A 17,954-nucleotide genomic window follows, 5' to 3' on the forward strand; every position below is an offset into this window, starting at 1 on the left:
ATTCCCGCTAATACATCCTACTAATGTCCCTGACCACTTAGACTAAATCAGCCAAGGGCCAAAAAACTCCCCCCTGCCCCCTTCCTGTGATTAATCTTTCCAACTAGAAATGAGTGAGATGCAATTAGTAAGTCCATTTTCACTTGTCCAGACTTCAAAAAGCCATTTTATTAGATGAGAGGGAGAATTATGATAATTGAGCCTCCAGTTCCCCCATGTTTTGTTAACTTGACACGCACTGAGCTTTTAAAGGGCTTTTTGTTACACATTTCATGTACTATCATTCTGCAATTCATTATTCATGAAATCTTTTGGGGAGGTTACAGAATTTTTCTGCCAGTGAGACTCAGAGCACTTCAGAGAGGAGTTCAGTATCATTATGTGCATTATACAGAGGCATGAAATGACCTGGAACATGCATCTTCTGAGCCCATATTCCACCTGCTGAAGGTTGGTCTGTTATCTGCTGCAGGAAAAGTCCCAAAAAGGGCTGCTGTTTCTTGCTTCCTTAACAGAAATCTTCAAACAAGCCCTCTCTGGACTGCATGTTTCTGCCATCAGTGCAATATCCAGTTCTCTGGGGGGCAGCAAAAGGTTGTGCTGGGAAAGGCTGCTCACAGGAGCTGGTGGAAACACATTTATGGGTGTGCTCAACAAACAAGAGTTCCTTTGGCTTTTCCCTTGTGCTGTTCTGTCTGAACATGTCACTGTTTAATATGCCAGGAGGGAGTTTGAGAACTGACTTCTGTAGGATAATCTGGGATTCCTGGCCTTTGGCACATGGTGTGGTTCTTGAAATCAGGGTCACAACTTCCCCCTGTGCAAAGCAAAAAAGGCTTGACTGGCTGAGGTGGAGAACATGAGCATATGTGTAAGCTGAGGCTTTGCCAAGGGGAGAAAAATTTGGTTTCAGTATAAGAGGATATTAATCTACTAAAACCACTTTTAGATTTTAAAATTATTTTATTTAATCAATAGACTTTTCATTTTCCATTTTCAGTCCCCTGGCTGAGCAATCTGTCAGGATATCAATGCCATAACTTATTTACATGCTTTGATAAATCCTCTAAATGTAAGATTTGACATCTCATTTTTCTCTTACTCATTCCAGGCTACCCTTTGCAATTGTGCCTGATTGAGCATTACCAGGAAATGCAGAAATGTGGAGCCAGACTGGTACTGAGCAGTACAAGCTAAGGTGCCTGGCTGCTTGCCCTGTTCTAGTCCCAAATATGAGCTATGGCCAGCTGAAAAGAGGGTTCAAGAGCAAGTCTTGAAGCATGATTTGTTGTCACACCTTTTCTACTCTGATGGAGAAAGGAGGACATGAATATGATGAATTCATCTCTCTCAATCTCTGACACAAGTTAGTACACTTTGTTGAGGACTGAGAATAGTATTATTATCATCATCATCATCATCATCATTATTATGGAAGAGTTGCTATTTAAAAGCAGAACAGAAATTCTCTGCAATATCTGAAAAGGCCCATTATTGACTCTATGAAGTATCAGCCACTGTATTTATCATTAAGATATGACACTCATGCAAAATATTTTCTCAGTAAAATACTCAGGGCAATATATGAAATAAAACAGTCCTAGGTGTAAAAGTGATCAGGAAAAGACTGGTGACATTTCAATTATTTAGCACAGCAACAATTCTGACTAGAGGGAAGAAACAGAGAGCAGGGTAACGAGGGAGGGGAACTATTATTGTATGGAATGGAAATCCTGGGTAAAATCCTGACGGGAGTTTGCCATTATTTGAATTGGGTTTTTTATTTTTTAAGAGCAGGAGAAAAAAGGTAGAGAGGAAAAATGCACAAAAGTGTTTAAATGTGGAAGATTTGCTGTTGCTGTCTGGCATTCTGTTAATTTCTGCACCATGTTATATCTGTATGTGTGCTTTTGCATCTCATTATCTGATGGTCTTTGAGAAAATATGAGAACTTGAGAACAAAACGCCAAACAAAGCCCACATTTGCTCTTTCCAAATCTTATGTCTTTAATATAGAAGGATAATCATGAACATGTCCACTGTGTGCTTAAATATATTCCTTCTGTTTCTCAAATTATAATTAGCTTTTAACACTCCCTACCACCACCAAATCAACATATATAAGTATTTTCTTCTGCTTTATGAAGCTAAAGGCTCTGCATCACAAGGTAGATTCCCGTCTCCTCAAACATTTGTCACTTCAGTACCCCAGCACATTGCTGTGGATAGAATTAGTTTTTGCCACTTGTGATTCAGTGAGAAAATCTTCCCTGGACCTCAGCAAACGCCCCAAGCCGGGCCTGATTTGGCAAGGTCCGACTGAAAACATCTCTCTACACTCACTTAGAGCAAGGCACGGCTCAAACCCTGCTTTGTCCAGCTGTCAGAGGCCTGAAGTGGGAAGTAGCTCAGGCACAGAGACTTAGAGATTGATCAACTAGAAATACATCCATCGGAACTTGGGAGCTGAGGTGTCTTGGATCCTTCTCTCCAGGCTTTTCAGCAACCATTCCTGCCAGAAATACAACAAACACCCATTCTTTTATTAGCCCCTTTGGTATCTAATAAGGCTTGGTTTGACAGCTCCGGGCTTCTGGATTCCTGCTGCAGCAGCCTGCTCCTGCTTGTATGCTCTTAAGATAGGAGTCTGTGGAGGTGGGACCTGTTAAACACAGAAATACTGGGGCAAATGGCCTCAGAAATGTCCCTCTTCAGTGGGAGGTGGGAAAGAAAATTCAATTGAGCTACTTTACTGCTCTTATGAATCCAGGAGAGAAAACCCATAAGGATACTTGAGACTTTAGAGAGAGAAAATTTGGGAGTTCAAAGTCACTGTGTCTGTTTGAAGGCAAGGCCCTTCTGTCATGACTTGCTCACCTCTAACAGATTCAGAAATTAAGGCTATACCCACCCACAAATCCTGAAATCTGGTAAAAGGAACAGAGCCTGATCACCAGTTCTTGGGCAAGAATTGTACAGCCAGCACTGAGGAAATTTTGTTTCCTGATTTGTGAACTGAAAAGATGAATTTGGGATTAAATAAATAGGAAATTCTATGAAAATCCATGTGCAGAGGATTTTCTGACTGGCTGCAAGAGGCTATCAAAATTGGAGCAAAACTTTACTTTTATCTATTCTTTCTTAAAACCCACAAATGCCAGAGCTTAACTCAGCACTCTACTTGGAAAGTGGAGAGATGTGCTGAACTTTGAGTCAGGAGAAAGAGAAAAACACAAAAAGTATAAAAAGCTGTGGTTAGGAGTGTTCTTCCCCATTTAAAGACATCCTAAAATCATCAGTGACCTTGAGACAGAGAATTTTTTTCCCTTAAACTCTCCAATTTCTCAGCCAATCTTCAATCCTCAGGGTGTGCCCTTTGCCTTCATCCTTATTTCTTGGACAATCTGATCTATTTGCCTTTGGGGCAGATAACCTCAAAATGTTGCCACTCAGTGAAAATTGAATGGATTTGCTTCCGAAAGGGAAAATGCCCAAATAAAAAGAAAGTTTTTTTGAATGTACTGAATAATTATCCCTGCTTCTTTTTTAATTTATCTTTCATTGTTTCATACAGAATTAGAGTATTTCCAGAAGTATTTAATGACTCCATTCTTATTCTTGAATGATTTTACCTCTAAGTCTGTAACTTCTATACCTCTGAAAACAATTGGACCCAGGACTACCAGCTGCTTGGAGGCTGCTTTAGTCTGTGTGTCTCACCACCAAATAGTTTTGAAAGATCACTGCCAGACCCACAAGAGATAAGGGAGAGCTTGAAATTTCTATTTCATAGTAGTATTCTTTATAGTACTTCCCTCAGTGGCAGACTTTCAGCAATGTTTAAAGAAAAAGGTAATTAAGACATTACATCAATCAAAGAAACTAATCAGAACAAAATGCTGATTTCTGGCTCCTGTTCTGTTTTTCTTTGGATGGAGAGTAGTTGCTGATATATGTGCTGGACTTCTAATCCTTTAATGGGGGCATAGGCTTTTGAAGACTGACTCCATCTCAGAGGTGCTATTACCAAATATATGCTTCTAATTTAACTTCTCATGCTGCATTACAGTAGCCTGAAGCAATTTTAGGTGTTGGGTTTGTGAGAAAAGCCCAATGTTGATGTTTATCAGATGACCTTTTAAAGGGTAATGTGGGGGTTATCCACTAGCATGATTAAGACCATATGTAGGTGACTTTTCCCAGGCATTTCTTCCTGCTTTTCAAAATCCCATCTATTTTTACCCAAATTCAGCCAGGTACCTTTAATCTCTGTTATGTTCATGGGCATGACAAAATGAGACTGAAGTTAAGCATTTGCTCCTTTGGAGTAATTTCTATTAAAAAATTCAGGAAAACTTTCATGCATGAATATCTAGTGTCAACATAAAGCTATTGTAGATAAACTCCAACTTTCTTTTCATTTTGGCCCTTTCAGATATTTACAGCAGTTTTCCTTACCCTCCTCTGCTGCATTGTCCCTTTTTACAAAGACTTCTTGAAATACTGTGGAGAAGTGACTTTTCTCTGTGAGATTCAGCTTTTAGTGACCTTGCAGGGATGTCCTGCTATGAAGCTGCTGAGAGACATGGATTTAAAGAACTCATTATCTGTGTCACAGACAAGGACAGAGGACAAATCTCTTTTGATGTTGTGCCTGTGAGAATATAATTTTTGTCATTATGGAAGCTCAGTATTTTCCTCATGGCTCATTTGTCTTGGCAGAGACCAGTTGCTAATGTTTCCTGCAAGTCTCTGAAAATATATTATTAACACATACTGTGTTTTGTTCTTTTTTTTAGCTTTTTATAGATTGAAAATCTTTCTGTTAGTGGGTCTCAGCACCATCAGCTGGCAATGTGTAAAGAGATGGCATGGTGGGATTCACTGCAAAGCAGAGGTGGAGATAAAAAGGTGAATATGATGCTTAGATGTGAGCCAGGGAAGTGGGTGATGAGGTAGGAATTCACAGGAACTATGAACCCTTTTAGGGGAGGAAACAGGGCAAGCACTTTATGAAGACTTCAGGTTTAAAAACTGCACTTAAAAGGACTTTTTCAATGGATTGGGACTTTTGTTCGTGTAAGTAGTTTTTATGACTCAGTGGTGTTTTGAGGTAAGATTACAGCCTGGATTGTCTAAAATAAATGCATCTTGGAGCAGTTCAGTATTGAGAAGCTGGTGATATTTTAAGTTTTTCTGCCCCAGATTTGTAACTTATTATTAGAAAGTATTAATTGCTCCTCTGCCACCAACCATCCTAGTGTTAAGACATGCTTAGGAGATACAGGTGAGAAAAAAACTCAAGAATCAAAATTATGTATGTCTTGCCTTCAGAAGAAAAATAGGGCAGAGGTATGTGTGATATTGCAAAAGGTACTAATAACAGAGAAAAAACATTGGTTTCTGCTGATGTGTTAAAGGTTTTTTTCCCTAAGTATAAGATACTTATTAAACTTAGTTTATGTGAAGGTAAACTGCAGTCAAACTCAAATTCTTGTGCTTAATTATGACTTGACACAGTGAAAAGTTGGGACTGTGACATAAGAGCAAGGGAAGCCTATCACTCAATTCCATTAGAAATGCTCTGACTTAGTGCTATGTTTACAGCAGAGAGTGGAATCCTGGTTTCCCCAGGGGTGGGATGGTTGTATCCCACAATTAGGGGCCATTTCATGACCACCTTCCATCACATCACAGCTCCTGTGGCAGCTGATCCTGTGAGCCCTGCCCGTGGGAAAGAACAAAACCCAGCTTCCCCATCTCTCTTCCCGTGGGGGACAAAGCCAGTGGTGCTGGTGGCACGTCCTGCAGGCTGAGCACTGCACAGGAGCTGTCACCTCGCATGGCCAACACGCACTCATGCTGAGCCACAGGAGTGGGCTTGGGAGACAGAGCTCCTCCCTGGCTTGCCCTGCAAAGGCAGAGAGCTGCCCCGCCAAATTCAGGGGCAGAACTCCTGCTGGCTTGGGCAGCACCAGCATTTCACCTGGCTGATGGCTGGCCTCCAAGCCTGAGGACCTAGGGCAGCTCATGGCTTGCCTGTTCCAGAAGCTTTCAGGTTTTAGAAGGGTTTGTGAAGGTTTGCACAGGTTGGGGCTTTGCTGGAGAATACTTACAGATCTCCCCTTAGCCCAAATGTATGATCAAATAGCATGGGAATAGCTTGTCCATAAATTCTGGTAATACCAGCCATGAATATTATCTCACCAGTTATACTTCCCTCCCTGTCTGTGCTCCCCAGTAGCTAGCAAAAGTTATCACCGTAAAATTGAGGGTGTGATTTAACATGGGAATTTGGGCTCCTTAATGTGAAAGAAGGCTTTGAAAAACTCAGTCTTAGCAAAGAGCAGCTAATAATAATGATAACAGTAAAAGAGATAAGCCAATTCATATCTCCCCACCCAAAATATTTATATAATGAATTAGTTAATTGTATTTTATCTTCTGATGGGTGGGTTAGTAGCCTTTGCGACAGACCCGAAGGGGCTCGTGTGCAGCCTGATGCCAAGAATATGTGTTATTTCACATTCTGTTATTTGCTTTGGGTTTAAGGTGTTGAGAGGAAATTCCCCAGCAATCAGCCCTAAGTGATTTTGCAATGAGCAAGTCTTTCAGTGCTTGAACATCACTTAGTAGAGGAGGGAGAAAAGAAAAAAAATCCCTTTATTTACTTTTTGTAATTCAGAAATTTGCCATATATATAGAGAAAAACATTAAAAAAAACCCAAAAAAAAACCCCAAAAAAAACCCAAAACAAAACAAAAAAACCCCCAAAAAACAAAACAACAACAACAAAAAAAAACCAAGCCCAGATATTTGAGTGTACCCAAATTAATTCTGGTGTCACTTCATCTGCCTAATTCAGCTTAAAAATAGCCTGTGGGAAGGAGGACCAGCAGCCTTGAATGTCTGAAGCAATTAGTATCAATTATTTCCCCATGTACCAGTCACAAGTGAAAGCCCTTGCCTGAATGCCTCCATTAGCCAGGTGTCAGAGCTCTCTGTTTTCATTCCAGGCTTTTTTCTGGGAACAGGGTGTGTGTGCGCCAAAAAGCACCACGGAGGAACTGGAGCCTTGGCAAGAGCAGGAGGGTGCCCAGAGCAGCTCTGCAAGAAAAGTGAGTGCTTTCACTCCTCTGTCATCACCAGTCCCTGAGAGCCATCACCACCCACCAACAGTTCCTTGAGATAAGGCCGAGCCAGCTGGGAGAAGAAAGCCTTTGATATCCCCTGCCTTGCTGAGTAAGTATGCCATAACAGTAATACTTTGAACTTTTACGGCACCTTTTCATACCAGGGGTTGAGTGCTCCACAAACATTCATTCCCCAAGCCTCGTACCACCCACTTGAGGAAACCATTTTGTTTTTTTCATTGTACCACTTTCTCAGGCCAGACCTTCCAAAGAGCTCAGCACTCATTTTGCCAGCACTGGAGAAATTATTTGCTTTGTGTTGCCATTTTAGACACCTGTGGCCAATATCAGTAATGTTTACCCAGCTCCTGCCCCAAAATGCTTACAGCTAGACTTCTTCAGGTCTGCAAAAATTGAGTTAAAAAACTTGTGAGCTGCTTTGTCTCCTGCTTATAACCCTCAGAGCTCCCTGATGAGAACTTTTTTGACAAATCAAAATTCCATCAACCCTCCGCCCAGTTTTAGTCAGATCCTTCTGTTGTCTGTAGCCAGCTTTCTTTTTAGCTGATGTAAAACCTTACAAAAAAAGTAGATACATTTGTTTTGTTCATCAGAGGTATTTTCTGTGCTGCTCTTCTGTTTGGAAACAGAGCAAGAACATACTTGTCTCAGACACAGACATACAGGAGATAAATAAAAAGAGAGATGCTACATCCCAGATAGGCATTGTTTTGTGCTTTGCTTCTGCAGGCAGGAGGATTAAACTTTGATTTTCATCTCCTGTCTGCATTCTCAGTGAGAAAATACAGTCAAGGCCAATTTTGTAGTCAATCTATCTCTATGGAAAGCTGATTTCAAAGTGGTGCCAAATGTCAGTGAAGAATCACAGTTAAGGTTTTCACAGTAACAATAACAGAGTCTTCCAGGGAGGATGAGTTAAGAGTGCACTCTGCAGCTCAGAGGAAAATACAGGTGCCTTGCTGTCATTGGTGCAACTTGGGGAGTACCCACATTTTATTTTCTGAAATTACATCACCTGTACAAGCATTCACAGCTTTCATCTCTACCCCTGCCCCTTGTCTGGCCAGAGCATCCAAAGGGTAAAGCCTTTATGTGGGATAAAGCATTTGAATCTTGTTCCAAAGTCAAACAACCCTCTGATGCCTTCAGCTCGCATTTTCCCTGATGCTACATAGATCCCTTTGTCTGTTTAATTCTGGGGCAAGGTAACTATGTTAGCTGGAAATACAGCTATCAGCTTATTCCTTTTCCTAAAGTATGCCAAAGTCTCTGGTCATTTAAATCCCATGAATCTGAGGTAGGTAATACACTTGTTGCAGCGACCCTGATCGCTGAAAATTGAAATGTAAACTTCAGACATAGGGTTGCTTATCCAAGCCAAGTTTCTAATCTTTTTTGAGATTTGCCCATCACAAATCATAAGTGCAAAGTGGAAAAAAGAGGAAATTTGGAGTGGTAGAGCCTAGCTAAAAGCTATCAAATACATCATCTCTTCAAGTAAGGTTGGAATAACATGGAAACAGGATATATAGCCTGATAATCAGTTGAACTTCCTTTAACATGTCTCCCTGTGAAAAGAAAGAGACACTAAAACCTAAATGTGGAAAGAAAACAAAAAGAGAGAGAGATAGGCAGAAGAAGCAGAACTGTTTGAACAGTCTTTGAACTGCTGGAAAGATGTGCCCCCCACATCACTTTCTTAACTTTCCCTGTAATTCAACAGCTGTGTTTCTCACGGCTCACATCTGGAGTGGGCCCACAGAGGTGGCTGGGCATGCAAGAATATCACTGACACTGACTGGGGGGTGCAGGGAAGGTGCTAATCTTTTGCTATGTGTATAAGTATGTAATCACTTAGCAGATAATCTCAGATTCTGTAAAGACAGCCATTCATTTTAAAACAAAGATGACTGCTGCTGGGAAACTGTGATCAGTTTATAATTCAGCTTTTTTAGCTCTCAAAAAGTCCTCATCATTAAGGTGAAAGATACCAGATTTGTGTAAATCAGAATAGCACCAACTTCCTTTCAACTTCATCAGTGACATCTGACTGAGCTTCTCTGTCACTGCCACCACAGGGTGACTGTCCTCCCTCTGGACAAGCCATGCATCAATAAGGCAGCAGAAGGTGAAATGATTAAAATCAATCTGCCTCTAATTAGTGAGATAAATAGAAGTTCTAGGGAGAGGGATCGATGAGGGGGTGAGAAGATGTGTTAAGAACTGGTTAAAAGAGTGATTGAAGAAGGATGTTAATACTTTTTTGGAATAAGCTTTGCAGGACTTTTGGATAATGGTGTCTCAAGTGAAGAGTGTCACGTACACTCAGAGTATAAACACTGCTCAATAAAATGAGCTCAGGGGAGATGTTTTGTGTGAAGCAGGTGTCTTTATGTTTTTAGAAATTTCAGACAGCTTTCAAGAACAACACATTTTCCTATAATGAGCACAGATGTTTGTAGTTGCACTGGAACTGAGCCACTGAACACACACAAATATTCTGTAGGTATAAGTATGTATTTATGTTTGCCTGTGCTCAGGCACACACAAGCCCACACAAATAGCAGGAGAGCCACTCATACATATTTATTTCCCTTTTTCCTACTAGGTAGCATATTCATTGCTGCATTTGTAGCCCAAATAACTCACAACGAGGAAAAAGTAATTTCCCCATAAGCAGAAATAGAGATGAGGAAATGTTTCACTCTGGATGCAGTGAGAAATGTGGTACTGAAGCAGTTCTGGAACAGGCAGTGTGGACACAAGAGGTCTTTTCCCAGGCCTGACCACCTTGTATTTCTCACAACACAAATACAGCATTGCTGCTTCTGGGACCAGGACCAGTTCATTGCAGTGCAGCACTCCAGAGGGAGGCAAGGCAATTTGCCATGACACCTTTTCCATCTTGCTGCCTCACTCACTGCTGCAGTTGTAGATGGCCAACATTTATGTCTTAGACATTTATCCTGTAAAATAGAGTCTTTTGTATGAAAAGTATTTGGTGCACCAAAACATTTTCCTTAAGTTTAAATTTTCATGTTGTTTGATTTCCAGGAAGCATTCTGAAATTTTAGATTGTTGTTGTTTTTTTGTCACCTTCCTTCTGCTTCACACTCTGTTTTCTGAACACAGTAGGTACTTGCCAATGTTGAAGGATTCAGTGGGAGGATATTTTCTCCTTTTTGTTCCCGCTTATTTTATTATTGTTCCAATTATTCAAGGCTTTACCTATATTCTTAGTGTAGTTCATGAAAAGTTTGGCTAGCAAAGGATCTCAGCTTCGTATCTCACCTCTGCATGAAATAAGTACAAGACAAAAGATTATATTATAATCATCTTTTTTTCTCCTTTACCTGAAGTTTTTAAAATTACTAAATAGATGGAAAAATAGATAAGCATTTCTTGAAATTTTGACATTGAGGTTTTCCATGCAGTCAGTGGCAGATGGAAACTATTACTGGAAAAGAAACAGAAGTGAAAAATTTTACAAATATTTTGGGTAAAGGAATACAATTTGTCTCAATTTGAATTCTGAAATATAAACAACTTGAAAATTAAATTAGTATTTAGAAAACTCCACTTATTGTCTCTGTGCCTTGCTCATGCAAGTTGAAGGCAGGATCTAGATGGGCTCTGGCTGAAAAGCAGGACTTCAAGTTCACAAGACATCTCACATCTCATCTCTTCACACTCAGGTTACATCCCAAAATCAGGCCAAAACTAGGAGGTTTCAAACTCCTGATGATCTGGAATTTCTGAGAACATTTTCTTATGAATGCAGTAGAACATCTGGCTCCTAAAACAAAGCCTGTCTGCTCAGAGCTCCAGATTCCTAGGCCTGCAGCAGTCCTCAAGGAATCAAGATGTACACGTTTTTCTGCTGAGTGTATTTCAGATGTCCCAGTTTATTTTTGGCAGGACTTGTTGCCAGGCTCAGTGTCAGCGTCTGGAAATAGAGATGAGATCCCTCAGCATAGTGAATCTGTATTTTATATCTTGGCTGTTTCAAAAAAAAAACCCCTGGACTAGGTGGAATTTGCACCTCTCTGCTTCAGGTAGCCAAGATTATGTTTAAAGATTGTATCTGAGGTTTTGACTGATTTCAAGGCTCACCCCAAATCCTACATGTGTCTCGTGCTTTTTCTTGTGGGTTCAGCATTTTGTAGTGACCCAAACTAGTTCAGGTCCTTCAGAGGTACTATGTGAAAAGGCATGGGTTCTGCATGTCATTCCAAGAGGTTTATAATATTAAGGAAAAGCTTGTTACAAGAAAGAGGATATACAAGGATGACAAATAATTACTCTCACAGAATATAAATGTGGTGTTTATTCCTATGCAGCGAAGTGGATCAGCTGTTTCACTAGGAAAGGTCAGGTTTTATGTGTGTTTTCCTATGACACCCATGGGGGAAGCTCTTTGAGAGCAGTTCTAGAAAGCTTCTGTTGCATTTCTGAGCATGTGAATGATGGTTATACCACCATGTGTACAAGGTGGTTAGCAGCCACCATCTCCAGGATTTTATAATTTGTGGCTGTTATCAGAAGTTGATGGTTTTGGGCCATCCATGTGAAGATGGGAAAGCCTACCAGGAGTCTGTCTCTCCCTGTGGTTGCACCCAAGCCCCCAAGAGCAGCAGGGCTGTGGGGAGGAGCACAGGGTGGTGGTCACCCTGATTATCCCACTGGGAGCAGGAATGGCGGCAGCGGTTTCGCCGCGGAGCAACACGGGAGGAAACGCAGAACAATCGGCAGGGAAATCCAACCCAAAATAACAAGCTGGCCTTCACAAAAAGGAAAGGTCACTGTTTGAAAGCCACTATTTGAAAGCTGGGAGGGGTTATAAAAGAGTGAGTGGAGGTGACTCAATTCCTCTGAGGTTCCAAAGAATTTCTTTTTTATAAGGAAAACAATGCAGGAGAACAATATGGATACTTGCAGCGCTTTCAAGGCAGTCGATTTTTTTTTTCCCTTATACAAAATAAATTGGAACTGCTTCCATAAACAGGAGGCATTAGCTACAGAAGAAAGCGGGAGCTTTTGTAGAGATTTAAAAATAACCAAAAGTTAAGAAGTGCACTGGAAAAGTGTTCTATTTTCTCAGCATTGCATGGAAAACACGACACAGCCTCAGAGTTTGAGGAGGGTAAAGGCTACGAAAGCAGATTGGGAGACATAATGTGGTAAACTTCAGCTCTGCCAGATTTTGTTTTGGGAGCCAATGTTTGATGATACCTCATGATGGGAATTGGATTGCAGACTTTGACAACTCTTTACCCAAATATCTGAAATGTTTCAAAATGTTTTTCTCCAGCAGACCAACTAATTCCAACAAATTATACCACCATGTACTGTGTCTCAACTCAGTCTGATGCTTAGAGCTGCCTATAACGGAATATTCATGGATTCCAGACAAACATCATGGTTTGCTGTGCTCATGCTGTACCTGGCAAATAAATTTACCACACAAACAAAGCACACTCAACTCCCATAATGCATTAACCTCAACAGCTTTAACTTTTTAAAAGCATTTACTTAACTGGTTTTTTTTTTTCCCAGTTGATAAAGATAAAGCAATGTTGGTGGTGTTACCTGATTCCTGACCTCTCTAATTACACTAGTGCCAGCATATCCTCTGTGGCTGGAGAGAGTTTTTGTACTGGGAAAGCTTATTTTATTTTTTCTAGATGAAAACAAGCTGTCCAGAATGCCCAAGTACACAGCAGTAAAACACTTAAACTTTGGTCAAGAGAATTTGGTGCTTGAAAGTAGGGGTTTTATTTTATTTTACTGTGGGTGAGTCTCCAATGACTTAATAGTCACAAAAATGTCAATATTACAGCCAAAAGGTCTTTATCAGATGTTGAGGGAAAAAATACACTGATATTTCTTTACTGGCTATTTGATAAATGCAAGTTTAATTACTCTCTATTGGTTTCACTTGGCCTAAGTGGCTGTATGTTTCTTTATTTCCTTCTTCCATAAGAAACATAAAATTGCTGATTAAAGGTTGACTCTTAATCTTTTACTATCAGTGTCCAACTTTCCCCTCCCTAGTAGTTGTACATCAGTCTGCACATTTTAGTTTTGCTCTGACTTTTGTCAAACATCTCTGAAGCTCAGAGTTACTAGAAAACACTTTTGGGATAAAAGTTTTGTTGTGTAAAGTTTTTCTGGCAAATTGTAGCTTGCACCAGTGAAAAGCTTGCAGTAACTGGCCATCTAAATCTACTCCAGCAAGCTTTAAGCAGAGAAGGGACAATTGTAACCTGATTTCTTTAGGATAAACCTCATGGAACAAAAGAAATAAAGGGATGCAAAGCCTCTGAAGGGGAGCTGTTAGACTGCACAATCAGCTTAAATCCTGGCCCTGGGTAGAACAGCCCTTCAATTCAAGATACACCCTTTGGTCCCCTCAAATCCACACAGAGGATTCCCCAGGATCCCTCCCTTGGGGCTCCATGGGATGGACACACATCTGCAGCTGGGAAACAGCAGAGGAGCTGCACTGTACAGCTGTTAGCAGAAAATTTGAGAAGAACTGCTCTGGTGAAATGTGAGATTCAAGTTTAGGCATCAGTGGTGATGGTAACACTGCCAGAATGGCTCACTCACTCTCTGCCAGGCTGGTGTGGCCCCAAAGGCTGCCCCTGCTGATGGCAGGGTGTGTGAAGCCTCTGCTGAGCAGACAGTGGTATCACCCCAGAACATCTCCTCACAGGAGGGACAGAGATGGACCAGCCCAGCACATGGAAATAGATCTCTCCAGCTCAACACTCAGGTAAGTGACCAGAGAGTGTGCTCAACATGAACCAGGTGACCTTCAGATCTCCAGGGCTAATGATTCTAGCACCTTCAGAGCCACAGTATTGCTCAGATTTTTTTCCCCCAGGCTTTTAATCACCTTTCAAACAGACAGATACTCCCCTTGGAGGCTGCCATGCTCTGTGCACTAGGAAGTCTGGCAGGTGATCCAGTTGGTGGGAGGAGGGCAGCTACAAGCTGGCAGCCAGCAGGAAATCATGAGAGCTTCAGTGGTTTCTGAAGCCTGAGGAATGGGAACATCTGAGCTAAGCAAGAGTTAAGCACAGTCATACAGAGGCCTGGCTGTTATGATTTAAGGTAGCTTAGTGAATATCTGTAAAAGTAGGATATAGAGCACTGTGGAGGAGAAAAAGAGCTCTTTATGTACGACATGACCTGGGGCATCATGCCAGGCTATCCCTTCCAGATTTGGAAGGATTCAGTGTTTTGTATGGCATGATGGAAAGTTTTGAAAAATAAGATTTCCTCTTCAGTGCAGGTTAGATGAGTGACACCTGGCAGCTTGTGCACTGCCACTCTGTTAATCTGTGTGCCTCTCCTTCCCTCCCTGCTCCATGGGCACAGCACGGGAGCAGCAGGGACAGGTGGGTTTGTCCTAGGGGATACAGGAGCTCTCTGTGGATACCTGAGCCTGCAGCCCCAAGCTGCAGTAGGACCCAAGGTCTGCACACACCTGTGTACAGGTACTCTCAGAAACATGGGCTGTCATGACTGAGTCCTCAGGACCTGGCAGTGCCAGCTTGGAGAGCATCAGTAATTTCAAGCCTTTTATTTTGTCTACATTTCCAGTGTTCAGTCAGTCTAATTACTGCTGGGCCTTTGTCCATCATGTTGTGAAATGCTTCAGGGGCTAAAGGAGGAAAAAAGGGGGAAAAAAAAAAGAGATTAAACTGTGGTCTAAACCTCAGGAAGAAGAAGACAACTGTCAGCACAAACTCTTAATAGAAATGGGATAAAGAACACTTGTTTACTAAATTTCCCATCTGTAGCTAGTTCAAAGACCTCTCACAGTCCTTCACATTAGAAAGCAAAGGAACAACAGAAAAGCCGTCAGCCTCACCCATTAAAGGCAGCTGCTTTGTGTGTTGTAATGTGGCAGGCATTCATAGGCTAGCTTTTTTCCTTTTGCACCCACCACTGGCTGAGGAAAGTTCTTTCCAAGGTGATAGTTCCACCCCTGTATTGAAATGTGAGCAAAGAGGAACTTTCTGAATTTGATTTGGGTTTATTCACAGCACTTCTAAAGAGTGGTAACATAAAGATAACACGTTCAGGGAGTGTGCCGTGGGTTACCACAAGTGATAAAGGATTTTAGGACAGCAACAAGGCAGTTTCCCCTTCAACATACTTGTTTTTTTCTGGAAGAATTATGTGAGAACAGAAAAGTTATAATAGCACTGCAGTTTCCTCCACAGAAAATACCGAGAGAGGTGAAACACAGCAGTGGTGCCATTCACCTGCACCACAACTGAGAGCATCAATTGAGTGAGGAGGACTCAGCAGCTCCTCCATTCAGCACACACAATAGTAATGTCAACCAGTATCACCCTTTTCCAGACCACTGGCATGTGCTTGGGGACAGTAGGGGTTGTATTTTTCACAGCCAGGTCTTTGGAGCCACAACACCTGCTCTGGGGTGGCCACTGCTCACTGATCACAGTAAAAACACAATTATTTACAGGCACTCTGCAAAATTCCCACCTTAGATGCTGCTGAAGCACAGCTTTGGCATTCAGGCATCTCCCCTGCAACCTATCCCTTGTGTCGCTTCTGCAGGGGATTCATTATTAATTAATTACTTCCAAATTTTTAATTTCCAAATAATATCAGTTGACTATTACAGACTCTTCAGTGCTCCCCAAGCTTCATATCACACCTAAATGCTCATTTTCACTGCCTGAAGATTCTATGAATGTGGCTGGTACTTCAGCTTAAGGGAAAAGCTACACATAGATTGAATTTTGGAGAAAAAGATTAGAACGCTCAGCTGTAAATTTATCTTGTGTTATGTCTTCTGGATACATTCATATTGCAATTTGAAAATGGCAAAACAATGTTGGTATTTATTAAAATCAATAGTGCCCTCAAAATTTTGATGGAAAAACAATATTTCAGGAGTGATGAATATTCAAAATAACTCCCACATCTTCCCCAGGGCCTGGGCAGAGAGAGGTGGACTGTGGTTGTGGAGTTCCCCGACCCTTCCATGGATATTGGCGTCTGCAGCACCTGGAATCCACTGCACAGCTCCTTCCTCCAGAGGCCAAAGCTGAGCCTACAATTTCAAGCAGCATAATCACCTTTCCAAGGCAATAACAGTCACTTCCCAAAAGCAGCTGGTTAAGATGGCTCAGAAGCAATGACAAGAATGTGGTGAAAAATGTGGTCCATCAATCCAGTTTCTGGACATGGTAGGGAAGAGATACCTTTTGATAAAACATCAAACACTGTCTGTTTTATTCTTTGTGCTTGTCTGTGCTTCCACTATGATCACCCCTTAAATTATTATTTTGCAAAAAGATATCTAGGAAAGAAATTATGCTTATTCAGGAAGAGCCATAATTTTCATCTGTTTAAAATGTACCAGGTATGTTTTAAACCTTGCAAACACATCGAGAGCTCCAGAGTTTGTAGTGCAGTTTTCTGCAGCACTGATTTATTCTATTTTACAATAATTATGCCCTGGGCTACCAGGTAGGCTCAATACCAGGAGTGGGAGAAGCAGACCTGAAAGATGCTTTGGATACAGCCCAGACAGGTTTTATGCAGCCTGCCAAGTCTGGCCTTGCACTACAAACCGGTCTGCTATTGCCATCTGCTGGGAACATCCCTAATGGCTATTTCCAAACTGGGGAGGAGTATCTGCTCCTGTCACAGAAATATTGAGGGCTTTTCATGCTTTTTAAGGCAGGCTTTTTCCTCCCTAGGTCTGTGTGATCTGCCCGAGAACAATATGTGTACCAGGCTGTAACCACTTTCTGCATGGTGAAACACCTTCAACCAAGGTCAATGTAAGAGCAAAACAATTCTTCCAACAAAAGCCTGCTACTAGAGAGGCAAAAAATTATCCTTCCAAAGGGATTAATCCTTCCTCTCCTGTTTCATCGCACCACAGAATGGGTTGGAAGGGACCATAAAAACGACCTAATTTCAACACCCTGTCCTGGGCAAGGACACCTTCCCCTCAGCCAGGTTGCTTTGCTGTGCCTCTGTCACCTGAGCTGAGCAATCCCCATTCCACACATGTTCACACAGAGACCATACAAACTTTGACACAACGAAAAGTCCTAAAGATCTTGTTCATCCAAATACAACGAATCTAGACTTTATTTCTTTCTACACTGTTTGCACTTACTTTTTCTCAAACTGTCACACACATAGAAATATTTCTGCAGCTTACTCCTATGGGATTTTCAGGGGTATTGGATATCATTTCCTTTTCCCTCAGATATCTTTTCCTTGTAGCAGGAGTCTTCAAAATCTTTTCGTCCTCTTAAAAGACTCTGTGGCTCATCATTCTGTAGAATGTAAGAGCACATAATATGGTGGGACAAGGTGAAATCCCTTCTCGCTTGCGAGCAGCCTTAAGGCATACAGGCTGCTGTGTGCCACAGGCATTCTTAGCTCCGTGTCATCAGGCCCCAGTCTAATCTGCGAGCTGTAATTGCCACGGCATTAAATCCTTTGCCGGGGGCTGATCACCCCCAGCCAGCAGGATTACAGGGCCCAGAGCTGGTGCTCACAAAGGCAGGAAGGGTTTAGGAATCCTGGCTGCTGACAGGGCTTTAAATGCCCTGATCAGAGGAGGAGTCAATGGGGTGTGAATCCTCCCCCAGGAGAGCTGAGAAGAGCAAGACCCATGACTGTGCTGTCTCTAAGCTACACTTACACTGCTTAAAAACTGTCCTGCAGTGTGCCCTGGAATTCCAGAACAAGGAATGTTTAGGGCATAAACCCTGGCCAGGGGTGACAGGGGTG

General features: G+C 41.7%; 1 long non-coding RNA gene across 1 annotated transcript; it reads left to right on the forward strand.

Annotated features, from left to right (window-relative positions):
• Positions 1 to 5,577: 5,577 nt before the first annotated feature.
• Positions 5,578 to 17,742, forward strand: LOC146768012 (uncharacterized). Its single transcript, XR_014954437.1, has 4 exons — positions 5,578 to 7,242; positions 13,873 to 13,932; positions 16,132 to 16,387; positions 16,904 to 17,742. It is a non-coding gene; the product is annotated as an uncharacterized LOC146768012 (long non-coding RNA).
• The last annotated feature ends 212 nt before the right edge of the window (positions 17,743 to 17,954 follow it).

Source organism: Lonchura striata, chromosome 3 (assembly GCF_050655825.1).
Source record: "Lonchura striata isolate lonStrDom1 chromosome 3, ASM5065582v1, whole genome shotgun sequence".
In the NCBI taxonomy this organism is placed as follows: domain Eukaryota; kingdom Metazoa; phylum Chordata; class Aves; order Passeriformes; family Estrildidae; genus Lonchura; species Lonchura striata.